Here is a 27,023-nt window from a genome sequence, read left to right as displayed (position 1 = left end):
ATCAAATAATAAAGCAATTTAATATGATGAAAACTAAATGTATTGCATCAAAGGACACTGTTATAGCAGGTGCTCAGCAGTTTAGGTAACCTGGTTACGTAGGTGACATTGGCGTGATTCAGGATCCAGGCCAAGTCAATTCCCTGCGCAACAGATGAATACGCACCAGTGGTCACTCATCGCATACATCACATACAACAGCTTACTTTCCATGTACATTCTCTCTGCAATTTGACCTTTTGGTGATTTTCTTTTCACTAGTTGATGAAAGCTATAGTTAGGGAGAGGATGTGGCCTAACAGCTAGAGTGGTCAACCTCGAAGCTGGGGAACCGGGTTCGAGTCTCAGCAAGGACGCTCAACATCCTGTGATTCCAGACAAATCACTTTATCTCCCCGTGCCTAACAGAAAATAAATGTGTCTGTCTGTAATGCAACTAGAACACATGTAAAGCACTCTGATATCTGTGGCTCGAGTTTGCGCTGTATAAAACTTCCAAAAAAAGGGGGGTGCGAAGCTCGCCGAGGCTCAAGATGGCCGCGCTCTGAGTGAGTTCCACGAGCCATCGTAACAATCCGTAATTATTTTCCTGGCCGAAGGATTCCCTTTTTCTGTCTTGGAGTCTGCCGTGAGGGGAACGGCATTTGAGAGGGGCACGCTTGTCTCTACCCACCAAATCCTCGCCTGCATCGTCGCCGTGAGGGGAACGGCACGGGAAAACTACACCACCCAGAGGCCCTAGCGCCCGGCGCGCGCTGCAGACGTCATCACGCAGCGCCCGGGCCCTATATCAGGCCATTAGCAACACCGCAGCGCGGGACGCGCATTTTCCTGGCCGAAGGATTCCCTTTTTCTGTCTTGGAGTCTGCCGTGAGGGGAACGGCATTTGAGAGGGGCACGCTTGTCTCTACCCACCAAATCCTCGCCTGCATCGTCGCCGTGAGGGGAACGGCACGGGAAAACTACACCACCCAGAGGCCCTAGCGCCCGGCGCGCGCTGCAGACGTCATCACGCAGCGCCCGGGCCCTATATCAGGCCATTAGCAACACCGCAGCGCGGGACGCGCGCGGGCGAAGCCCGGGACAAGGGCGGGCCCGTCCTTGCCCGTCACTGCCCGGAACGGACTGGGCTGGGCAACCCCTCTAACGTTTCCCGCACACCACCTCATCTAAGCCTACCTTGTAGCTCATTCTATTGGCCATTATCATGCCACCGAAGGACAGCAAAGTCAGGGCGGCAAATGCTCATCTCACGGGGACAATGGACCAATTTGTTACTAAAGTTAATTGTGTCATTGATCAAGAAATAATGCTTCTGGAGCGCCGCGTCTCCCAGGATCTGGCAGCTGCCAGAAGGTCCTCCCTGGGATACCTTGCTAATGCTCGATCTCCAGCACGTCAAACTTTATCTCCCACAAGCTCAGTTAGATCTGACACAGATCCATCAGCCCAGGACCTGCCAGCTAGCGGAACGGTTGCTGATACTCTAGTGGAAGACCAGTCTATGGTCCTCGACTCTTTGTTATTGTCTCCTTGCCCACTGCCGTCTGCCCCTAGCACAGCCCCGGAGTGTAGCACCAGGCAGCTTCGGGAGCGTAACTTGGGGGCTATTCCCAAAACCAAACAAGGGCGCCCACCCAATATCGGCAGAAAGGGCAAATACTCTAAAAGCAAACATAAGGTGCCAAACCAAACGGGAAAACTGAACAAAACCCCTGATGTCAATGAGCATCCCTTTCAGGGGGCCCCACTGGATGACTCTGTTCCCCAATCCAGTTTAACACCAATAAGGATAATGAGCCAGGAGGAGGGAGAAGGGCAAAGCGTAGTGGCTAAGGGAGGGACCCCTGACCTATTGCGCTTGCATGACATACGGGATTTAATCAGGTCCTCTCTTTGTCCTGTGCAGGACAGATTACTCAAAATCGAAAAACATCTAGCCAGGATTGAATGTATCCTAGGGGGTTTGTCCATCGCACCAAGCACCACTCCTAGTTTAGAGGCCCCAAATCCATCTGCCAACCCTAGAGCTAAGAAAGCCCCGTTGGTCCCCAAAGCTTTACCATCAGCCCAAATTGAAAGCCAACCCCTAACTACACCAAATATGCCCACCAGAGCAGGCAACCCAAGGAACCCCATTTTGTCCAGTAAAACAGATTTAAAAGAGGCTGCTAGGCCTTTAATATCAGAGTCTTCAATTATGGCTAATACTCCCAATTTACCTCCTGAAACAGCCCCATACGTTGTAATTTTGGCAGGAGTGCCTGAACTGGAGAGTAATGCAGTCGAGTCACCCGCAACCCTAAGGAATAGGGTTGTGTATTGGCTCAACACAAATAGACCATTACCACCGCACATCAGCGCCAAAATTCTTATGGTACGACGGGTCCCATGGGTAGGCCACTTAGCCAAAAACATAAAGGGGGATTGTATCCTAATTAACTTTAAGGACACCAAAGCAGTTGAGCATATTTGCAACTGGGGTCGACCACCATAGGATCATGCATTTCAACTCTCCCCTTAACCTATTTCTATCCCCCTGGCCACTTCACAGAACCATGGACAGTTGTACATAGAAAAGGGAGAGGCCCTCCACTGGGGAGTTGGCCTATACATCTGCCGCCCTTAGACCTTATTCCTACAGCAAACCGTTTTAGCAGTCTCGAGGCTGTCGACTGACTGGAGGACAGTAAAGTTACCCCAGCCTCTCCTCCGCTTCTCTCAGTAAGTTGTCCCCTAGAGCCCACTTTAGTGATTGATCATTTGGGCTCGAATTCATCAATCATGTTAACGAGCCCGACGAGGTCCATTATTAGTCCTGACCCCCCTCAAATTTATTTTTCAAGCGCTTCAACTCCCGGGGTGACTACACCTAGCCTTCTTAAGATTGTCTCTTGGAACATAGCTGGTCTACGTAACAAGCTAGACCTCCCTGACTGGAACGCATTCATAGAAGAACATGATATATGTATCTTCCAGGAAACCTGGAGTGTCGATCCAATATATAAATCGGGGTTTTGTTGCTTTTCTATACCAGCTTTCTCGTCAGGCCGTGGGCGCCCTTCCGGGGGCCTCATGGTCTGGATCAGGGCAGATCTCAACTTGAAGGTCACCATTGATGGTCGCTCTACGCCTGATATAATGAGACTCATTATCAAAGACACTCAGAGCAGTCCACCCTGGGAACTTTTTAATGTTTATTCTCGTGGCACTCAAGGGGGCGCTAAGTCGCTTACCATTACAGCCCTCTCAGAGATACTTTCTGCATGCACCTCGAACTCTTATCTTCTTGTCGCCGGTGATTTCAATTGTTCTTTTGAACCACTTGCCACAGAAGATATACTGGGCGCACATGACGAGGACACTAGATGGAATATCCCCCTACTCTCCTTAAACCCCGTAAAAAGATGGACTCCTGCTGTAATTCAAATGAATGCCTTAGCGTTAGAATTCGGTTTAAGAGCTGTCAATGGGCGCACCCCTTCTGATTTAGTGGGCGCTAATACTTTTAACAGAGTTGGCAGTCAAAGTAGAATAGATTATATTCTAATTGACAGGAGGGGATGGAAATTTGTCGTTGATATGGTTGTAATACCATCAACATCCAGCGACCACAACCCCCTGTCCCTCATCATGCGAGAAGTCTGGCATAGACAGGCTATTTCACCTCAACCAGGTACACAGTTGTTGACCAAGAAGCTTGAGCCTTCTAACTGTGGTAGATTCCTCAAATGGTCCAAAATTGCCCTCAGTGACATTAAACTTCTTGCGCTAGAGAATACCCTCGCTGACTACACCACCAGGCTTTCTTTACTATCCGAGGATAACTCTAGTCATACTAAAGTCTATGTGGATTCTATGAATGCAATTGGGGCATTGTTTATTGACCATAGGAAAAAACCAAACCCCAGAGTTGAGAGAGAGAATGATTGGTTCAATAAAGATTGCAGAACAAAGAAAAATCGCCTAATCTCTGCAATCAAATCCAATAATCCCGGTGAGGTTAGGCAAGCGAGGTTGCTTTATAGGCAAGCCCTCGCATGCGCCAAAAAAGACTGGGAAGAACAGCGTTGGGTTTCACTGAAATTAGCGAGCCATGCAAAAAATGGCGAGCTATTTTGGTCCATCATGAGAAGATCATCCTGCTGTGCCCAGGCGCAAATTCCTAACCACATCACGGATGGGGAATGGTTTAACCACTTCAAGAATTTGTACGCAGGTCCTGAGGTTGTGGTAGACCAGCCCACCAGCCCAGGGTCTGTAGTAAAATTCCATGACCATATTTTATTCCCAAGTGTTGAGGAGAAAGAGGTTCAAATTGCCATTGACAAAATTGTATCTGCCAAGGCACCAGGTCCTGACGGCATTCCGGGAGATCTTTTCAAAGCCAATCCAAAGGGCTGGGCTGTGTTTTTTACCATCTATATTAACAGTCTATTGAGCGGATCCCCGGTGCCGGAGTCATGGAAGGGTGCAGAAGTAATCCCCATCTTCAAGAAGGGCTCAAGGGGAGACCCGGCGAATTATCGCCCAATCAGCTTAATTGATTCTGGCCAGAAGTTGGTCGGTAGGGTACTTCTGGAGAGGATACATTCTTGGGTGGACGAGAAAGGGATTCTAGCCAAGTTCCAGGCGGGTTTTAGGGTCTGCACCAGCACCATTGACCAAGCATTCAGGTTAATGCTTCTTTACTGGAAGACGGTCACCATCAGCAAGGGTGCTTTATACCTTGCGTTCATTGACCTTAAGACCGCCTTCGATTTGGTCCCCCGCGATCGTTTGTGGTCGATTTTGGAGGAGCTGGGTATCCCTTCCTACATCCTGAAACTCCTCATCCGAATGCATGAAGAGAACTTTGCCTGTATTAGATGGGGGACACAGGGCCAGAAAACCAAAAAAATACCAGTGAATAGAGGGGTTCGACAAGGGTGCGTCATGGCACCAACTCTTTTTACACTATTTGTGAATGGCGTGGTCTCTTTTCTGCTTGAAGTTGAAGCGGACGTTCCCGCTCTGGCGGGTGATAAAGTTCCCGCACTTCTTTTCGCAGACGACACTCTTTTAATTTCAAAAACTCCGTCTGGTTTACAGAAGCTGTTACAGCGTTTTTCTCTGTTCTGTGAGCAAAGAGGCCTCGTCATCAATACCGCCAAGACCAAACTCCTCTACTTCAATCCTTCAAAATCCTCTGGTTCTATTCTGACCCTAGAAGGGAAACCACTTGAGCGCGTCGGAGAGTTTGACTATCTGGGAATCAGAATCTCCGACAGGCTCAGATGGCAGCCCCATATAGATAAAATGGCACTTAATCTTAAAAGAGTTACTGGTGCCTTGGGAAAGGAATTTCGGGCCTCTACCTCTAAACCTATTACCCCAGTACTAAACATCTATGCTGCAAAGGCGGTGGGTAGCGCTCTCTACGGCGCCGAATTATGGGGCTACAGCTGTGTTGACTCACTTGTGACCAGCGAAAACAAGTTCTTTAGGGAACTTGTATCACTCCCTAGGGGTACCCCGACTAAACCACTCCTTAGCGACTTTGGTAGGCGCTCAATTAGGGATCTAGCCACCCTTCGCCCTCTGTTATATTGGGCGCGGTTGTGGCGAACCCCTGAGCTCTCTAACTATGTTGAAGGGCTCAGGGAGGTCATGAACATGCAAGGAGCCCACAAAATTGAGTGGCTCACAAACACAAAAAAACTTCTGATCGCAACCGGCCTTACAACCGTTTGGCCAGCGGGGGCACCATTATCGAAGGTGGAAGTTAAGCGAGCATTCTGGGCTTGGGTGGATGTTTCGGAACAAAGAGATCCCAATATTGGAAGGCTGACAGAGGTTTTTTATCAACACAAATCAACTATCCTCTTAGAACCATACCTTGATTTTATTACTAAGCCCAAGGATAGGTCGCTCTTCATTCAGTTTAGGTTCGGGACGCTCCCATTACGTAATCATACTAGCAAGTGGAAACCCCCCCACAAGACCCTCCCTGACTGTCCATTCTGTCTTGGCGCCACTGAAAACGTCTCTCACTTCTTCTTTGCATGCCCAGCCTATCTACTACCTAGGACGAAATGGCTTAGACCCGTCTGTTTACTTTTAGGAACAAGGGATCACATTGTTGCCATGCGAATCCTTAAAACCACTACCAACACCACTTTAGTTTGTGGAGTGGCCAAATTTTTAGGTTGGGCATGGCTAATCAGGCAAAGATTTATCAGTTTTAATTAAATTTTTTAAACTATCGTTTTTAATCCCCAAAGCTGTGTAATTTAATACATTTTTTAGATATTTATTGTATATTTCAAATTGGATTTTTCTTACGACATGTTTTAAAAATAATGAATTTGTAATTGTTTTTATGTATTTTGTGCTTTTATGACATCACGTGTCGAAATAAAGCTTTGTTGATTGATTGTAATTATTCTGTTATCCGTGCACTCCCTGCATGCCATGACCTGCGGTACGCAAAGCGCTGGTGTAGCACTCTTGATTGGTGAGCTGTTGCCGGAATTTGGGCGCCTAGAGGATCAGACGCCGGTGCGGCCCACTCTCGACGCCTACGTACTGAGCTGACGTGGCCGCCGCTGGGGCGTTTACAGTGAGGAGCCAGCCCCGGAGATCTCGAGGACTCTCAACGATTATCCAGCCCGGGCACGGCTTCTGCGATGACGACTGCTCCCCAGCACTGAACCAGGCCGGCGGGTGGCACGAGAGTCTGGAGGGCGTGGGCCGGACTGACCAGACGCAAGGTACGCCGGGCCAGGAGGTTCGCGATCACTGCAAAAGGCGGAAGCGGGTTCCTGGAGGCCCCGCTATTGGACTTGTGCGGCCTGGGCAAACGCGCGGTCCTCCGACTAGGACCATGCAGCCAAGCGTAGATCGCAAACTAATCCGCACCTCCACATCCATCAGCCCTGGCGCCAGGACATACGGTACTGTGGTGTCTGGGGGAGACATGCCCAGCCTGCCGCCAGGGGCTCACCCGCACTACTACTGATCCCAGTTTCTGTCGGTCCTGATCAATTGGGCCTGGCGAACGGCATATCTCCGGGTGCGGCAATCCTGGGGCCTGGTCCGCGGAGTCACATGCCTGTTGAAGCCCGTCTGTGGTGAGGCCGCGGTGGTGAAGATAGCCGCGGAGTAGGGAGTGCTTTGAACTTCCCAGCACAGCGCTCCAGATGCGGGTGAGATGGCAGCGCAAGGCCTAGTGCAGCGAATAGAACAGAGTGGAGCCCAGAGGTCAGAGAGTGCCACAAAGAGACAATTTAAATTCTGGCTGACACTGCTGATCCACAGCGATCTATCTCTGCCCGGGAGGGGTCCTCTCAACCCAACTTGCAGTCGGCACAATCCACCATATAGAGTCCACAAGAGTGCTGGCCAGAATTGTGGCTGTGCACCCCCCTGTCTGTGCCCTGAAGGAGTCCTCTCACTCCAATACATGCTTAGCGAGACCTGCCATTGGGAGGTTAGTGTACCCACTTAGCCCGAATCTTCTGCTCCAGCACTGGGCTTGAGCTGATTCTGGGCAGGGACTGCTAGTACCCCTGGCTCTACGGATGGTGCTTGGGGCAACCGGGAGCCGGAGGTTGGTGGTGCCTGCGCCCCCCATGCATTAGAACAGGCAAGGTGGACAAATTTCAACCGAAAATCGAGGAATAGGGAAGCGGAGGGGCTCGGTCCTCTGACGGGCGGACTGACACAACCTATGAGGTGGCTGGGGATATTAGACAGATCTTGGGAGCGATGCAGAACTACTGACGGGAAAATAGACACCTTGGCATATCGTATGGACAGAATGTCGGAGCGCCTCGACAAGCATGCTGTACTCATTGACATGACTGAAAGACAGGAGTTGGAGGTGGAAGAGATGAAATCGGAAGCTGACATTGTCCAGAAACAGCTGGTGAAAACTCTCACTGCGTTTCAGGACAAGGCAGACGACTTGGAGGCTAGGTCCAGGAGGGGTAATATATGTATCACAGGCCTGCCAGAATCTACTGCAACGGGCAATATGGAAGTGTTCATAGAGAAACTCCTTGTCACACTACTGGGTCGAGAAACCTTCTCAGAAATATTTGTGGTGGAATGTGCTCACTGCTCGCTTGGCCCTATGTCTCCCCCGGGTGCCCCACTGCACCCAGTGATCATAAAACTGTTAAACTACAGGGACAGGAATGCAGCATTTAAACAAGGTAGAGAAAAAAGAGACCTTCAATACGAGGGTTCCACGATATCTTTGTACCCGGACTTCACTATGAAGGTGCAGGAGGCCAGATGACAGCTTGCTCCACTGAAGCGCCGCCTACGGGAGCATAATATAGACTATGCCATGATATATCCAGCCAGGCTCAGAGTCATTATGAATGGAAAGTCAAAGATTTTCTTAGAACCGAAATCTCTGCAGAATGCCCTTAAAGAATACTCCAAGGCTGAAGACAGACAGAGGCAGAGAGGCGGAAAGACTCGACGAGGCAGTTAACCGCGACATGGAGGATCAAGACTAGAGAAGTCACTGATCAGCAGCTCCACACCCTAGAACTGAGGTTTATCAGTGGGGTTTGAGACTTGGACGGGCCCCCCACACTGGGCTTTGCTTGATTGCTGGCTTCAGCCAGATCTTTTGAGGCTGCTACTAATGGTTTGAGGAAGTCTGCACATTGCAAGAATTGTTAAGGTTAAGTTGATGTCCCAGGAGGGAGGGCGAACAAAGCAAAACCAAAGGGGATGATGGACGGAGTGTTGAACATTGCAAGCACTCACCCCCAGTCAACTGATCTGGGTTTAATCCATCATCATTCTCTAGCTCACTCCACCACCCCAGTTCAGACATGGGCATATGCAAATCAGTCTGACCCTGTACCTCATGGGAACAGTCCAGCCCAAACTGCCAAGCCAAGTCTTCCCTGGACCGGAAACAAGCATCCCGGACCGGTTTCTGGCTAATCAGCCGTCATCCGCCAGGCTAGCTTGAATCCAGTGGCAAAGTGAGCAAGGGACCCATGTCTGGGCATACCCTGCCAACTTAGGGCGAACAAAGCAAAACCAAAGGGGATGGTGGATGGAGTGTTGAACATTGCAAGCACTCACCGCCAGTCAACTTATCTGGGTTTGATCCATCACCGTTCTTTAACCCACTCTGCCACCCCAGTTCAGACATGGCCATATGCAAATCAGTCTGACCCTGTGCCTCATGGGAACAGTCCAGCCCGAACTGCCAAGCCATGACTTCCCTGGACTGGAAACAAGCATCCTGGACCGGTTTCTGGCTAATCAGCCCTCATCAGCCAGGCTAGCGTGAATCCAGTGGCAAAGTGAGCAAGGGATCCACGTCTGGGCATACCCTGCCAACTTAGGGTGAACAAAGCAAAACCATAGGGGATGATGGACGGAGTGTTGAACATTGCAAGCACTCACCCCCAGTCAACTGATCTGGGTTTAATCCATCATCATTCTTTAGCTCACTCCGCCACCCCAGTTCAGACATGGCCATATGCAAATCAGTCCCCAGGAGGGAGGGCTACATTAGATGTCATACCTGGATCCTCTGACTCCAGGCATATTTCCATGCGGGCACAGGAGGTGTGTGCTTATTTATCCTTGGTGAAAGGAAGAAGTTATAATTGCCCTATACGTATGTACTAGATGTGTTCTGATGGCATTACTATGTTTCTGTTTTAGTGGTTCACTTTGCGGTGTTAAGGTAACATCTGTCCTTATGTGTTACTCACCACATGGCTTTTTACCTTACGATTTCTGTGTGGGAGGGGGTGGGGGTCTTCGACTATGCTGAGTTGGGGTCAGCATGGCACGGGAGGTGGGGGGGATTTCTTTGAGGGTGTTTTTACTGTTTTGTTTTATTGTGGTCACAGTGTGTGCAGCGTGTTCATTAACTCCAGTAGGAGTGCCCCCACACAGGGAAAAGTCCTGGGGTGCTCATTTGGAAAGAAATTGGGGGAAAATCGCTAAGGATATGAACTCTTCCTCAGAACCTGGGGGATAGGTTGCTGCTGCTAACCTGGAACGTTAAGGGCCTAAATGATTTTAGCAAAACTAGAAAAGTGATTGCTTATCTCACTAGACATAGTATAGATGTAGCCCTCTTACAAGAGACCCATTCACCCATGGACAGCCAGATGCTAACTCGTAGAAGATTGCATGGTATTTTTCACGCTGCGGGTTTTTCTACCCACGCAAGAGGGGTTCTCACCTGGGTTAACTCCACAACCGACCTCTCTCTCGAGGCTATTGAGGCGGACAGGGAGGGCAGGTACGTCATTTCCAAATGTAAGGGGAAAGAAATAGAGTTCATCAATGTTAATGTCTATGGGCCAAATTTTGATCACCCGCAATTTTACCGAGAGCTCCTTGGGCGTTTGCGACGACTGGCACCATTCCCACAGGTATGGGGCTGCGATTTTAACTGTGTCCTTTACCCGGCACTGGACCGCTCCGGGGGCCCTCTTTGGCAGCAGTCGTTAGCTGCTAAGGCTATAGAGGATGCTACTGCAGAGTTGGGTATGGTTGATGTTTGGCGCTCTAGATCTAGGGGGCGGCTTCACGTACTATCCAGCCCGACATGACTTATATACCAGGATCGATTATTGGTTCACTTCTAGTTCCTTGGGTCGTGCGATTCACAGCTGTGAGTTGCATCCACACTCATACTCTGACTACTCACCTATCCAAATGGACTTTGAGAGCCCACTGAAGAGGTAAGCCCCATTCACATGGAGGTTCCTGCCCTATGCACTCCTGGATAATGTATTCAAGACTGAGATGACAGAAGCTATTGAGACCTTCTTTGCCACAAATATTGGATCTGTAACCCAATTTGCTACGATATGGGAGACCTTTAATATATACATCAGAGGGATAGCTGTGGCCAAACACTCGGGAGTGCTCTATTCAATTAGAGGGCAATTAGAAACACTTGAAAAGGAATTGGCTGCTCTTGAGCGGGAGGCTTTGGAGGGGGAAACAATCAGGTGATGGAGGAGCTACAAAAAACTTTGGAGGGGTACCACGATGCTGCTGATAGAGAGGTCAAGTACTTAGGGAAGTATGCCGTAGCTATATCATACGGGAGTGGGAACGACCGGGTGCAACATTGGCAAACATATTGAGGGGCAGACGGGAGACTGCTGGAGTCACAGAACTCCATGCAGCAACATGTGAGACGTTACGAGGTCCTGATGCCATAGCAGACAGATTCAACTGGAGGGGTTGCAGCAGTCCTAGATTATCTGGAACACATTAAACTTCTGTGATTAGCTGATGAACACAGAGAATACCTTATCAGGCCTCTGGAGGCCTGGGAGGTCCAGGAGGCTTTAAAATCCATGCCAGCAGGGAGTGCCCCGGAGCAGGACAGCTTAACCATTGCTTTCTATAAAGAGTTCAAAGAGCTCCTTGTATCTAATTTGATGACCCTGTTCGAGGAGATGGGAGAGAGTGGAGTGATGCCCCCGTCCATGCAAGAGGCTCTGCTAATTACCCTCTTAAAGCCGGGCAAGCCTCCCTACGAATGTTCATCATATAGACCGTTGTCACTACTGAATGTTGACACTAAACTATTCGCCAAATTTTTGGCAAACCGCTTGGCCCCTTTAGTACCAACATTGGTTAGACCTAACTAAGCAGTGTTCGTCTCTGGCCGCACCCTAACACAAAACAGTATTTGGCACTATCCAACACACTAAGCCAGAGATCAAGGCAGCTGCAATATTTCTAGATGCTGAAAAGGCCTTTGATTCTGTTGAATGGAACTTCATGATGTTAGTATTAAGGCAGATGGGTGTTGGCGACCTCTTCTCTCAGCTGGTGACCATCTTGTATAATGCCCGAACTGCCAGGGTCAGGGTAAGCAATCTGGCAACCTCTCCTATCAAAATTTCCAGGGGTACCCGTCAAGGTTGCCCGCTATCGCCTCTACTTTACGCTATTGTGGCGGAGCCCCTGGCATGCGCCCTCAGAGAGTACCACAGCAATAGAGGGATCTGCTTCCCTGGATACAACTTAATAATATCCACTTATGCTGACAACACTCACTTATACATAAGAGATCCAGAGGTTAACCTATCCCCGGTGTTAAGGGAAGTGGTGTGATATGGTGAATTCTCTGGACTTAAAATTAACTGGACTAAATCCACCATTGTTTCCCTTACCACAGCCATGGAGGAGATAGAGCTGGAATTCCCTCTGAGCTGGTCCACTGACTGTGCGTTACTTGGGCATTCAAGTACACACGAACTCTGAGATAGTATTCAATAAGAACTATGGCAGTGCGATTGCTAAACTAGGAGATGATGTTAGCAGATGGGTGTGGCTGCCATTGTTCCTCCTTGGTCGTATCTCTTTAATGAAAATGGAAGTGCTACCTAGATTCCTGGTTTTGTTTTTAAACATACCTATGGTCCTTCCAGTCCACTTCTTTAAATGTGTTAAGTCCTTATTGGTTAGATTGGCTTGGACTGGTAAACAGCCTTGCGTCAAGTGGGATATCCTTACACTCCCTTATTCTATGAGAGGACTCGGAGCTCCAGATCTGGAACTGTACTCTCGAGTGGTGCAAAGTTCACATGTCTTTCACTGGCTGCACCAACAATCCCCCCCACAGTTACATATAGAGAGGGTCGCAGCAGCACACTCACCCCTGGCTGCGTCCCTGTTCCAGGCGCCGGCCCAGCGCGCAAGTATTCTGGATTTTATAAATGCCACCACACACATTGCAGAATTTAATGAAATGACAAGCTGCCTCTATCTTGTATTCCCCACTCACACCAGTTGAGTGGTGTGAATGGCTGCCAGTGACTAATGAGCCGGAAGTATTGCGTGCCCTATCGCTTCTTGATATCCCCAAAATAGGAGACTTATTTGAGGATGAAATGGGCCGAGAATGGGAAGAGATTTTCTCAGAAAGGCAAGATATCACCCCACATATGACATTTCATTTTTATAGGGTCAGGCATGCGCTCCGCGAATGCTTGGAGATGAGATGATGGAACCGCCAGAAGTGGCTCTGTTCTCCCTAATGCTACACGCAGAGTCCCCCTGTAAAATTGTCTCCAGTATTTATAGCATGGCGCAAGATTACCAGAAGAATTCTTTCATTAAAGCCAGGTTGGAGAGGCAGACTGACTTAGAGGTTACACTAGATGATGACACATGGTGCTATTGTTGCGGACGACACTGACACATTCATTTTGTAATAGGATAGCTACGTCTGCAAGAAAGCAGTCTCCAGTAAAGTTCCAGTGTTAATGGTAACTTGCTATTAACATCAATGAAGCGGTCCTCATGCAAGTGCTCCAGGATGCTGAAGATGCTCAAGATACTGCACTAGATGCTCCAGGTCTTTCTGGGTGCTAACACGAACACGGTGGGGTGACTTTAGTCACATAGGTCAATGTTCCTCAAAGTCCAGATGAAGTCCAGCACTGAACCAGTCACCCCATGTCTACTGGCCTCCGGCTATGAAAATACCAGATGCTCCCTTCTTCTGGCGATATCTTGATCTCTGAGCAACCAAACTGAATTCCAATGGCTCTCCTGGGTCTGCCAGACGTGGTTGCACCTTTTGAGCATTGGTCTCCCAGGGTGCACTTTGGCGGGGTGCAATAATCCGATGATCTTGGCTTCCAACTAGTCACAGCAGGCTTCATCAGCTTTAGTGACACTGGTACTGCAACAGAGAGTCAGCCAACAGACTCCTGAAAATGCGTCTTTCTGGGGCTCAGGAATGACTTTTTTTTTTTTAGCACAAAACCACAGGCACAGTCCTCACGTTGCTAGCCCCAGGAGCAGCAATGCAGTCCAACTTTGGTGCAGCCTCTCTTTGCAGGGCGGTCCTTCTTCAGTCTTCTTCTCCAGGACAAATGAGATCTGAGACTGGGTGCCAGTGTGTCTCTTTTATGCCCAGTAAGTGTCCTTGGGGGATGCAGTAGACACTAGGCAATTGGCTACTAGGATTTCTCCCACCTGATAACAACTTCCTGTGAAGTAAGGCATCTAACTATAGTGTGTTCTGTCCACTCTCAAGATAGCGGAACCCCCTCTAAGCTTATGGAGCTTGGTAGCCCACCCTAGAGGTTTGACAACTGTTTTCCCCTCTCTGTCTCAGATGCGAGCCTGTCTACCCAAACAAAAGAGGAGCACCTCTTGTGTGTGTTCACCATTTGACCGTCAAATGTGGCTTTCCCTTTGAAGCTCACCTTTTGGGCTCACACCCCATGTGGATTCCTGCCTGGGAGACGTAACACCTCTCCCAACAGCAGCCATCTACTGTTCTCTTTCCTGAGAGTTGTTCACGCTTCTCCATAAGACAGCAGGAGGCTGTCTTATGGCCAACATCTGCAAATGGGCAAGATAAAACATGGGAAACAGAGTAGCAACTCTTTAAAAGTTGCATGTGCTCAAATGTTAAATTAAATTCGGCTTGGTCATCAAGTTGGGTTAAATGTAACAATTCTTTTGATACCTTGAAGTACCTAATTCAGTACTTCCATTCAGAAGTTAGCATAGCTGAGTTATCAGCGTGTAACCCCGTACTTGCCAATGGGGTTACTAGCCTCTCACACTGTAAAAATGACAATTCAGGGTTTTTACTTTCAGAACAGGTAAAATACATGTTCTACTTTTAATATATTGCACCCTGCCTTAGGACTCAATACGTCTGCCTTAGGTATGACTTATATATATTAAAAAATAGGTTTGAGCTTTCCCATTGCTTTAAATGGCAAAGTCGAGTTAGAAGTTTACAATTGCTCTGCCAGTCAGCAGTGGCAGGCTGGAAGTCATGTCTTTGCTTTGTCACACTCATAGTGGCACAACTAGTGCTTCAGTCCACAAAAAACACTTTAACTTACACACCTGAGATACTCTAATACCACAGACCTAGGGACTTACAAGAAAGTTAACTTATGCCAATTGGGTATAAGCCAATTAAACTTACCCTTTTAAAAGGGTCACAGCACATACACTGAGTTCTGATTAGCAAGGCTCAGGGTATTTCAGAGTTGTTACACTAGTGCCTGGTAGTAGTCAAAATGGGAGCAAAAGGTTGGGTGAACCTGCAAAAAGCCAGCTCCCTCACAATGAGCATGATGTCAGTCTGATGCCTACACCAGCAAAGACAACCTAAAGTAAGATGCCATTCACTACAGCCGACCTTCAATACTTTCCAAATGAGAGTAAAAATTAGGCCACTATATACGGTTTCGGGGAATACATTTTGAGATATATGCTTTTACCAATGGGAGCAATGAAACATTATCCAAGTGCCAACTGAACTTCAATGGTAAACTTTGTTTCCATCTCCTTAAACCTACTCATTGGGCTCCAGTATGGTGACCATCAAATAATGCTGTTTAACACAAAAAGAGCCGCTCCTAGTTTGGTGACCTAAGTGCTACAGTGTTATTTCTTGAGAGCAGGCATCTCACAAAAAGTGAAAGACTGGTCTCACACACTACCTGGTGTCATGCTTCATCATTGACCAGTACTCGCCCTCTAAAAACTTGGTTTGATAGAGGGCGGTCATGCACCTGAAGACAGGGATGCACTTCTAAAGCTAAGTGGGGGCCCTTGCAAAGAAAGTGAAATTTAAAAAGCCATTACAGATGTCAAACTCATTCTAATGTAACTGGCATCTGTATGGTAGTTAAAATAAATGGTCGGTGTATAGGGGATTCTATTCTCCCCCCACCGTAATGTGTGTGGTCGACATGTTTCTGCCTGTTGGCCCAGTCGGGTCCATGACATTCATCAGGACCTATAATAAACAGAATCGGGCTCTACCCTTACCGTACTATTATGGGATGGTTCCACTGAGTGGGGTGATCAATATCACACACCATCAATATGCAGCCAATATATTCAAGCCTGTATGAAAAAAAAATTAAACAAAGTGAACTCCCAAATAGCAACTAGTTCACAGGTTTGGTGAACAATGTCCAGTCAGCCACATACATGTGCAAAACATAGTGAGTGGCTATAAGTGCAACAAATCGTGTCATTCATCTGTGCACTTATATGTTGTGAGAACCGTAATCCCCAATGCTTACCCTATCAAATGGGACCTACTAGCCCCATAGGAGGATGAGGAAGGAAGACCCCGGTCAAGCGCTGTGTTTGAGGAGAAAAAGCAAAAATTTAGGAAACATCCAGGTGAGGACTCTGGGAAAACCAGTTGTACTCCATGGTTGGGTATAACATGAAGAGTTCAGGAACACAAAAACAACATAGACATACACTCTCATCCATACCATCTCTCTCGTACTCTCACTGTCTAAAGGTGTATCTCCCGCCTCTGCACCTACGTCTGAGTTCCTCACCTGCTGGATGGTAAGTGAGGGGAGCGAGTGTGGGCTATTTATAGTGTTCGCGCCACATAGCCGGTGCTAATCAGTGAGTTAAATGGGTCTGATTAGCTCTAGTTACACAGGGATAAGGTGTTGCCACCAAACGCTGTTTAAAAAGTGCCTGACTTGCCTGAGGTATACTTGAGAGCGAGTCCGGGCCTTAAAAGGACTTCCGACGTCTGTAATGGTGCATGCCTGACATCTGCGTTAGAGAAGAGCGGGCATGGTTGCAACTCTGCTCTGTATGGAAGCGAGCGTAAAAGAATAAAGTGTATGAGAGCGGCGCATGCGCACAAATGCCGGGAGGGGTGGGTGTGGTCCTGTGTAAGCTCTGTGTGTAAGGGAGCATCTCAGAAAGGAAGCGCCTTCGGGTAACTGCCTCGAGGGAGTGAGCATAAAGAATTCTGTGCTCGAACAGCGGGCGCTGATGTATGTTCATGCTTTGCCTGCCTGTGTTGATATTATTCGTGTGCATCTAACTGGGTGTGCATGCAAGGTGGTCACGTTGCATAGCGAAAAACCGCTTTAGAAGGAAGATTTCTATTCTCCTAAGAGTCACACAAACCACATAGGAGGAATCACGGCAATGGTTTAATTCATGGAAAAATGGTATACTCTGGGTTGTGTATTCTTATCACTGAGACTATATGTGTGTTCTACCCATGGGGTAATAGATGTCAATGAAAATATGGGAAAAAATGGCTGGTGCTTATAATAGAGCCCAGCAATAGCTGCAAGGCAGACTAGTGTGTGGTGGGCACAGATGCATTGCAGAGACCTTGTCTGTCTAATCATAGGATTTTGAAAAAACAGTGTTACCTGCGTATGAACGAGCATAATAAATTCTGTGCTTTCTTAATAAATAACAGCCAGATATCTCCTTGTTCTAATCAAAAATAGAACATGGGGGGAGGTTTTTTTTTTTAGGCTGTGCGTCACAGACTACTGTGCCAGTTGTAGCCAAGGGATTTTGTCATTAAGTCCCTTCTCTCATGTCTGGAGCCGATATACCCACCTCTGTTCTCTGTTATGAAGTGGTCTGGTAAGGTCTGTCTTGTGTTTTTTCATAACTTCCAGTACCACCCATTTCAGGTCACTGTCTTTGTGGTTCAGTTCCAAGAAGTGCCTTGTTAATTTAGTGTTTGTTTTTTTACATCGAATAGTTCTACAATGTTCGTTAATGCGAATTTTGATCTTTCTGGTGGTCATGCCCACATACATGAGACTGCAGGGGCACGTGAGGAGGTATACCACATTTTCAGTGTTACAATTACTAAAATTGTTGAGTTTCCAAGGGTTCTTGGTCCCAGTGTCAACTTCTTTGGTGGTTATAGTGAGTGGACATGTGACGCAGCCTCCACAAGCGTAGTGCCCAGTAGGTCTCTGTGTATTCCAGAGGGTAACCTGATTTTCCTTCAGTGTTGGAGGATCTTTGGCATGCACTAATTCATCCTGGATGCTTTTGCTCCTTTTAAATGCAAACAGTGGGGGTTCCCAGTGTTGCTCGGCTCCGTCAAGAATGTGCCAGTTCTTCTTTATAATCTTCTGTACAGTATTTGAAACAGGTGTATATGTAGTTACACACACAATTAGATCTGGTTTCTCTCTGTTGGTATTCTCTAGTAGTGACTCGCGGTTATTATTTCTGGCTCTCTTTTTAGCTTTCTTTATCATTTTTTTAGGGTAGTGTCAGTCCAGTAGTTTCTTTTCAAGTTCTTCCACCTGTATTGTGAAGTTCTCTGTTTCTGAACAATTTTTACATACAGGTAGAAATTGACGAATTGGCAAGTAGTCACGCAGTGCTTTTGGGTGGTAACTCTCACATAACAGCAGACTGTTCTTGTCCGTCAGTTTGTTATGAACTTACGTACTGATTCCATCTGCTGTCATGCTGATATCCAGATCCAGAAAGATGGCATGATCCTTACTGATGGAGTGAGTAAACCTAAGGTGATGGTCCTTTGTATTCATCCAATCTACAAAGGTTTTTGCTGTGTTTTCATCCCCTCACCATACAACAAACACGTCGTCGATATAGCGTTTCCAGGTCTTCATTTGTTCAGTGAAAGGGTTGTTTTCATTAAAGATATAGTCCTCCTCAAATTGGTGTATGTATAGGCATGCCAAACTTGGGGCGAAAGTACTGCCCATCGATGTACCCGTGATTTGAAGGTAAATCACTTCTTCAAATTCTAAAAAATTGTCTGTGAGGGCTATCTCAGCACATTCCATAATGAAATGTCAGGTTATACATCAAATAATGCTCCCAGACACAAACATTCTCAGACAAATTTCAGTCTATGATCATTAAGCCACAAGATTTCATAGTGAACTTCAGACTGAATTTGAATTTGATTTCTCTACGAGCTGGTAATGGCACAATATTGACTAAGCTTAGTAACTAAGTGCTGAAGGCCAACTACTGTGACTTGATATAACACCCCCCACACCTATTATTCCAGTCTTAGATGGATACAGACAGGGACTGCAGGTGGCCTCTCCCTCTGGATTTACTACAGACACCACTATTCTGATCACTGAAGAGCCTACCAGCAAAGAGTGCAGTGAAAGGCTTTCCCTAGTCTCCCCTGGAATATAGCAGGACTCTCCGCCTAACTGGCTGTCCCAGAATGGGGTGCTTTTATTGACAGATGTGACCTGTATATGATTCAGGAGACATGGGCCACAGAAAGTGAGTGCAGAGGCAGCTTTTGAAGTTACAGCAAATTTGCCAGTCAATCAGTGGCTGGCCATCTTTCTGGTGGTCTGTTAATATGGGTCAAACTACTCTGAGGGGGCAAATGAGAGAGATCTTAGTTCAGTCCCCAGATATACTGGGGCTAGAGGTTGTCAAGCCCAGTTTTAAGTCCTGGATACTTATCAATGTTTATAGCAGGCCCACTCCTTTTAGAATATCTTCCCCAACCCTAGAGATTTTGGATAGCTTCATTTATCATTATCTTAAGCCACACATCATTATCACTGCAGGTGATTCTAACACTACTTTCAAGCCTAGGGCATGCTTCTCAGAATTAATTAGCAAAGAGGATTCACTTTGGGGCATCCCCGCTATAGAGTATCTAACTGTTGCTCAATTATCTGGTGCATCCCATCAGTATTTGCCTGTCACATGGGCTGAGAGCAAATCAAATGTGTCACTGTCTCCTACCTTCCACAGAGTTACTTATAGTAGTATCATTGATTATATCCTCCTAGATGTAAGAGCCTGGGAATTCTTGTTTGATATGGTAATACCACATATTTTTGAAAGTGATAACTTCTCTCTTGTTTTGGACTTGGACCACAGGTCAGCATAGGGAAAGGCACCAAGAAAAGCCCCAAATTATGTTGTGCTTGAAGTTGCCAACTCTAGGAGGGCTTTTAAGTGGAATTCCATTGCTTCATCTGAAAAGGCTATTACAAAAATCATACATTTTATTTTATACTTTATATGCATCTTATTTTTCATCTTAAAACCAGTAGTTGATAAACTAGATAATGGCGAACTCCTTTTAGCTAGGCATAAGTTTTGCTTCACTAAGCTCAAGGAGGTTATTTTTAAGGATATGAAACCTGCTAGTAAACCAGCTGAAAGCAATCTTTGGTTTAACTCTGCATGCAAGAAAGCTAAGCATGCCCTACTCAAAGTCATCAAAGAAGGGAATAGAAGGGCAATTCCATTAGCTAGAGTGCAATATAAAACTGCACCTAGGGCAGACCAAGTATATTGGAATAATGAATTATGGGCTAAACTTTCAAATGCTGTAACTAGCAAAGATGCTAATACATTTTGGCATATTGTCAAGCATGGCTCCTCACACGCGGCAATGTGCCCAGAAATCCACATACAGGGCGAAGTGTGGGAGAATCACTTTAAATCCTTATATGGAAATAGCGCCCCCTTGGCTTGTGAGCTACGTGCAGTTGCAGGTACCTCTTCAGGCCCCTTGATAGATTGTAGCGACGGCTGCCCTGAACCCCCTTCTACACTTTACTTTAATTGATACTGAGAAAGCTGTGATCATGCAAAAGAAGGATAAGGCTGCTGGTCTAGATAAAATCCCTGTGGACCTTTTTCAATCGAATCTGAATCTGTGGGTCCTATACCTGTAACCTGGAAAGGTGTAGCTATTGTCCCTATATATAGAAAGGCACCCAGGGAAATACTGCAGAACTATTGCCCCATTAGTTTGAACGACTCCATTCAAGCAATCTTTTGTAGACAAATCCTTGATAAAATCAATGGGTGGCTAGCCTACACCCAAATGATAACCCCCTTCTAAGGTGGCTTAAGAGATAATGTGGGCACGGTCGACCAAACCTTTAGCTTCTTGGTTACCAAGTGGAAGACAGTGGACATCAGTGGCGGCAACTTGTATGTCTTCTTTGTTGACCTCCATTCTGCCTTTGACTTGGCCCTGAGAGAGAAATTGTAGGGAGTATTAATCTCTTCAGTGCCCATGACGAGCTGGACTCGTCATGGGCCGCGGTTGCGCTGTGCCCATGACGAGTCCAGCTCGTCATAAACCCCGCCCGCTAATGTAACGGCCGGCACAGGGCGTGGCACTGAAGGGGTTAAGGGAGCAGGGGATGCTCCATGAACTTTTGGACATTTTAATGGGACTGCATGAGGGCACCTAGGCCTAATTTAGATGGGGCCCTAATGGGTAATTGACGAGGAGTATTCCCGTAGAAAGAGGAGCCCGCCAGGGCTGTGTCCAGGCCCCCACCCTATTTTCATTATTTATCAATGGGTGTGTGGATTTTTTACTTGATTGCCAGAACAACTCCCCTACCTTACCTGGAATGCAGGTTCCTGCCTTGTTCGCTGATGATACACTTTTGCTGTTGAAAACTGCTAGTGGGTTGCCAATTTTATTGCAGTGATTCTCCCTCTTCTGTGATCAGTATGGGCTTGAGTTGAATTGATCTAAGACCAGGGACATGATCTTTAATCCACAGAAAGACTTAAGGGGAGGTTATCCCTGCAAAGAGTCTTTCTTTTTTTTTTTTTTTTAAACAAAATTTCTTGGATTTTGTGGTACATTGCGGCCGAAACCGATTGCATACATTCTGGATGAAATACGTTACAGAATAGTAATAATCTATCCGAAGAACAGTAAAAGCCTGTGAACATACAGACCAACACAATTTCCTTGGCACAGGCTACACATTGCCCCTCTTACATAGCCGGTATTGTCCGTCATATGAATGTACATCATTCATTTAAAATGCTGCCCGATTAAGGAGGGTCATGGGATGGTAAGGGGGGTAAGTCTATACCTCTATAGACTGCCCAACGAGACCAAATCTTCCTGTGTTTTTGCCGACAACCTAATGCATGAAGCACGGCTAATTCTGCACTCATAAATCTGTCCACGGCCCTCCTCCACTCACCTATCGACGGCGGAGAGGTCCCCTTCGAGGATTGGGCGATATCCCGCTTGGCAAGTGTGAGGCCTAGAAATAATAATTGTTGCTTGTAGTGGTTTCCCCCAATCCCCTCTGTACCATGTAATAGAAATAGTTTAGGTTCCAATGCTAACTGCCAGGACAGGACCTGTTCCAAACAGGAGGAAATCTTATGCCAGGACGGCTGAAGTGCTTCATAACTCCAAACTGTGTGTAGAAAGGTCTCCTCTGCTTCGCCGCATCTGTGACAAGTGGCGAACGAAATTACACCCATGCGCCAACGGCAGGAGCATGTATAATATGCCCTGTGTATATACTTTAATTGAATTAAGAGGTATTGTGTGGCGATGGTGGCGCCACGGGGTCTAGCTAGGGCTTCAGTTCAGTCATCATCTGTGAGGTCTGGGATGTCTGCCTCCCATGCTGCACGTATTGTGTTTAATGTAGTTTGGTTATGGGTGATCAATGTTTGGTAGATTTGCCAGATTTTGTAGGCGCCTAGGTCACCCATCAATAAGCGTCCCTCGAGAGGGTGGAATTCTGGCAATCCTTCCATAGAGCGAATTAATGGGGTCAGGGCATGTCTTAGCTGTAGGTATCTGTTGAATTGTGTATGGTGGAGGTGGCATTCTGTTTGTAGGTGCTGGAAGGAATTAAGTGTTGTCCCATGCAATTATATCGCCTAGTGTTGAGATCCCAATAAGATCCCATGCCTGGAAACCCGGGAGTCATAACGAGGTCGCCTGTGTCAGGCATCCATCCCAGCCCATCTTCTTCACTATGTGGCGCCAAAGCTGTATGACTACTCTACATGCTGGGGGTAAATGTTTGAGATTTGTGTGGCTATGAGGAAGTCCAAGAGAGGGGTATTACCCATTGCGAGTCTCTCCACCCTGAACGTCGGGTCCGTCTCCGAGCCGTACCACCACTCAATGTTTAGAAAATGGGAGGCTGCATAGTATGAATATATGTCGGCTGCAGCAATCCCACCACAATACGTAGATTGGGTACAGGTTCGCAGTGCGACCCAAATAGTGCCACCAGCCCACAGAAAATGATTGAGAAGTGCGAATACTTGTTGAAACCAGGCTTGTGGAATGGTATATGTGAAATTTTGAAGTCGTTATAGGCAAGGAGTCTCTTTTGATAGAGTGGAGGATTATGATTATCTTGGTATCCGGAAACCAGATTCCCACTTGTGGGAAGCCCAGATGCAAAGGAGTACTGCTACATTAAAGCACAGGACCAGGGCCTTTCTTGAGAAACCAGCCAAGTCTTACCCTATTAATCCCCCTTCAAATATGTAGGGAACAAGTTTTAACTGCAGTACTTTATGGAAGAAAATAATGGGCCTATTCAGACTTGACTAATCTGGGTAACTGAGGAAAATAAGTTTCTGCACTCACTATTATAACTCCCCCAGATTTACTCCGTGCTACCTGTATGGCTTGATCTTGGGATTAAGGCCTTTGGGGCTGGTGGCCAGGCTGCGCCCATTAGCTTATTAGGTGCATATTTGGAAGTTAGATATGCTATAACCATATAGGTAGGGTCTAGCTGACATCCTTAGAAGGCCAGGAGTTTTAATGAAGATCTCCTTGTTAAGATCAATCAATGCAAACTTGATGGAACTTGGCCTGGAAGACTTCTCAAATTTGCTAGAACTTTTCCGCCAGTGCTCCTTGGAATTGTTAAAACCGAGGTTTTGGGAAAGGCAGTATGCCAAACTTATTGCCCTCTGGATCTGCAGGCATGATAACCCAATCCTATCCAACTTTTAAAGCCTTTCCTTTTAATGAAAAAGTTCTAGATACAATCTGCTCTGCTTTTGCGAGATCCCTTTATTTAAAATGTTGCTACAGCATCCTTCCCCTCGCAGCATTCTCAAGCACTTGGCCAGCGATTGCTGGGATCTCCGGGGCATGCTGTGTCTGCTCTTATTTTAAAGAAGCTGAGGAAAATGTCTTCTTTCTCTGACCAGCATACTCAGCTAGTTGCTCTAAATGGATAATCCCAGCATGTCATAAATTGGGTCTATTAGATCGGACATCTGCGTTGATGACCTTCAAGAAAGGTTAAGATCCATTTGCTGAATATCTTGTAGTGAAGTATCTGCAGGGTGCATGTTATAAGCGGACAAGTTCTTTAATGTCATTTTAAAAATGCATTATAGTCCCGAGGGGTGGGCATTCTTATACGCCGTAGCTTTCCGATGGTCATTCAGCATACCCAAACGGACCCGTTGGGCCGATACGCAGTACTCCCGGGTAGATGGGAGGGCCGCACTCTCAATCTGGTGACAGTCTACATTCCGCCTGGTCTCCAGAACCAGTCCTATCAAGATCTGGGGGCGCTCCTCCTCTCTCTCCCTGAGGGGCAGCTCTTAGTTGGGGGGGATTTTAATGCAGTAGCATCCTGAGACCTGGATAGACAGCTGCCACGAAACATTGCCCCAGGGCAACTGTGGCTCGCCAATCTACTGGAAGCATATGGGCTGGTCGATCTGTGGCACCTGCGCCACTCCACTCAGTTGCAATACACGTTCTTCTCAGGACCACACCACACATTCTCCAGAATAGACTACCTCCTTACTCTCTTGCAGCATGACACTGTGGTTCAAGACGTCAAGCATTTGGCCAGGGGTATATCAGACCATTCTCCGCTATGTGCGCATCTCACGTTCGGAGAGAAGAGGGTGGGATGTGTCGCGCCCATAAATCCCTGGTGGCTGCGTAATCCTGAGCTTAAGAAGACACTCGCGCGTGCCATTGATCGCTACTTTACCGAATATGTCGGGACGGTGGAGGGCCCAGCTACCCTCTGGGAGGCATTTAAGACGGTGGTGAGGCCCTCTCAAAAATTGCCGGACAACGGAAGTAGAGGGAGGCGCAGATGCTAGAGGTGGAGCAGGACCTTCTCACACTAGAAAGAGAGGCACAGGTACGCGGGACCTCGAAAGCCCAGCATCAAATGCAGTTGAAGGCAGCTGAGTACAAGGCCCTAGCCACAGAGGCCGCAAAGACGCTAGCCAGACACACAGGAGGTCGGCTATATGATCAAGGGGACAAGGCGGGCAAGCTTATCGCTTGGCTCGATAAAAAACAAATGGCACAGAGGGTGGTGGCTGAAGTCCGCTCGGCGGGAGATCTCCCCCTTACCGAACCGCAGGCAATAATAGACGAATTTGCTGCACATTTCAAGGGCGTGTACAGTAGAGGCACGGACCGGTCAGAAGAGGACTCAGCCGAGCTCCTGAAGGATATTAGGCTGCCGGTGCTCTCAGAGGGGGATCGCGAGGCGTTGGAGGGCGACCTTACAGTCGCCGAACTGGCCAAAGCTATTGGAGACCTGCGGACTGGGAAGGCCTTGGGGACCGAAACGGCCTACCTATTGAGCTGTACAAGCATCGGCCCGACTGCCTAGGTACACATCTCAAATGTATGTTCGCGGATAGTAGGGCACAGGGGAAATTACCCAGAGGCCAATGCATTGCTACCTTGGTGGCTCTTCCCAAGGAAGGGAAACCCAGGGACCGCTGCTCCTCATATAGGCCAATATCACTGCTTAATGCAGAGCCTAAGATACTGGCTAAGCTCCTAGCGAACCGGCTCAAACCACTAATCACTAAGCTGGTTCATCCCGACCAATCAGGCTTTATGCCGCATCGGAACACGGCTCTTAATCTGCGGCGGCTTCATGGGGTGCTGGGACGCTGCCACACGATCCAGGAAGATGCGGTGGTGGTGTCATTGGATGCTGCTATTGCTTTCGATACCCTGTAATGGCCCTATATGATGGCGGTCCTCACAAAGTTGGGATTTGGGCCTGCCTTTGTCGGATGGGTGCGCCTCCTCTACACCGAACCATTGGCGCAAGTAGTAGTTAACAACAGGAGTTCTGAGGTCTTCACCCTTGAGAGGGGGACGAGACAGGGTTGCCCCATCTCACCCTTACTGTTTGCGCTCTGTCTAGAGCCTCTTGCCGCCTGGATACAACAGGATCCCTCGATACGAGGGCTGAAATGGGCAGGGGATGGGAAGACAGGATCTCGCTGTATGCTGATGATGTCCTGCTTTATCTTGCCTCCCCAGCGAGGTCACTCCGGGTGGCATTAGACATCCTGACAAGCTTTGGGAAGAACTCCGGCTACAGTTTCAACTGGGCAAAATCTTTGCTCTATGTGTTGCATGGGGCCCCACTGCTGGTTCCACGTGACTGCCCGATTCAGATAGCCACGGAAGGGTTCCGATATCTTGGAATCTACATCTCCAAGGATGCAAAAACACGCTTCGATGCCAACCTTAGGCCATCTCTGCAAAGGTTCCAGAGGGATGTGTCGGTGTGGAAAAGGCTCCCGCTGACGCTGCTGGGGCGTGCGGCCCTGTTCAAAATGATGGCCCTGCCGCGGTTTCTATATGCGCTCCAAAACTACCCAGATCTAATACCGCACAAATATTTTGCAGAGATTGAAGCCGCTCACAGGGACCTGCTGTGGAGTGGCGCGCCCCGCATTTCTCTCCAGAAACTTACCCTGGGGTGGTACGATGGGGGCATTGCCCTGCCGAACATCCGTAAATATTACTGGGCAGCGCATCTCGCGGCCATCAACCAGGGCACTTACGGCAGTGGGGATGACCCGGGCTATGGGATGGATAGGTGGCTCCTCCCCGGAGGGATTTTTGAGGCGGCACTCTATACGCGACCCAAAAAGTTTCACCTCACGGGACCCACACAACACTCGGTCCAACTGTGGCATATTGTCAACCGAAAGCTGGGGTGGGCTGGCAAACTGACAAAGGCAACCCCGCTCTGGGTGTCGGAGCAGCTCGGATCACTGGGACGCACTAAGGGATTTCGAAACTGGGACTTGATCGGTATATCCCGCATAGGAGACCTGTGGGGGGCTGGGGGTGTGGTGCCCTTTGCCTTGCTACAGCAATCGCATGAGTTGGCGCCCTCGGAACTTTTCCGATATATGCAGGTCCGCCACTCTCTTCAATCCAACATTCCACCGGGGACGTCGCTCCCAGATTCCTCCCCTCTAGAGGATAGACTGCTGGACGGTCACTTGCCTGAAAGGGCGATATCCCTCACCTACAAAAAACTCATACATCACTCCCCGGACCCGCTGGGGCCCCTCAAAGGGAGGAGGGAGGCGGATGGCCTTGAAATTGATGAAGAGGAGTGGAGAGAGGCGCTATCGTCCCCTAGGGAAGTGGCGATATCGGCAAAACTGTGGCTCATGCA

General features: G+C 47.8%; 1 protein-coding gene across 4 annotated transcripts in view; it reads right to left on the bottom strand.

Annotated features, from left to right (window-relative positions):
• The window catches only part of LOC146865549 (baculoviral IAP repeat-containing protein 1-like), an 851,823-nt gene that overhangs the window by 300,978 nt on the left and 523,822 nt on the right, over positions 1-27,023 (bottom strand). The gene's annotated exons all lie outside the window — the stretch shown is intronic.

This window comes from Triturus cristatus, chromosome 2_1 (genome assembly GCF_964204655.1).
Source record: "Triturus cristatus chromosome 2_1, aTriCri1.1, whole genome shotgun sequence".
NCBI lineage: Eukaryota > Metazoa > Chordata > Amphibia > Caudata > Salamandridae > Triturus > Triturus cristatus.
This window is presented reverse-complemented; position numbering and strand designations above follow the sequence as displayed.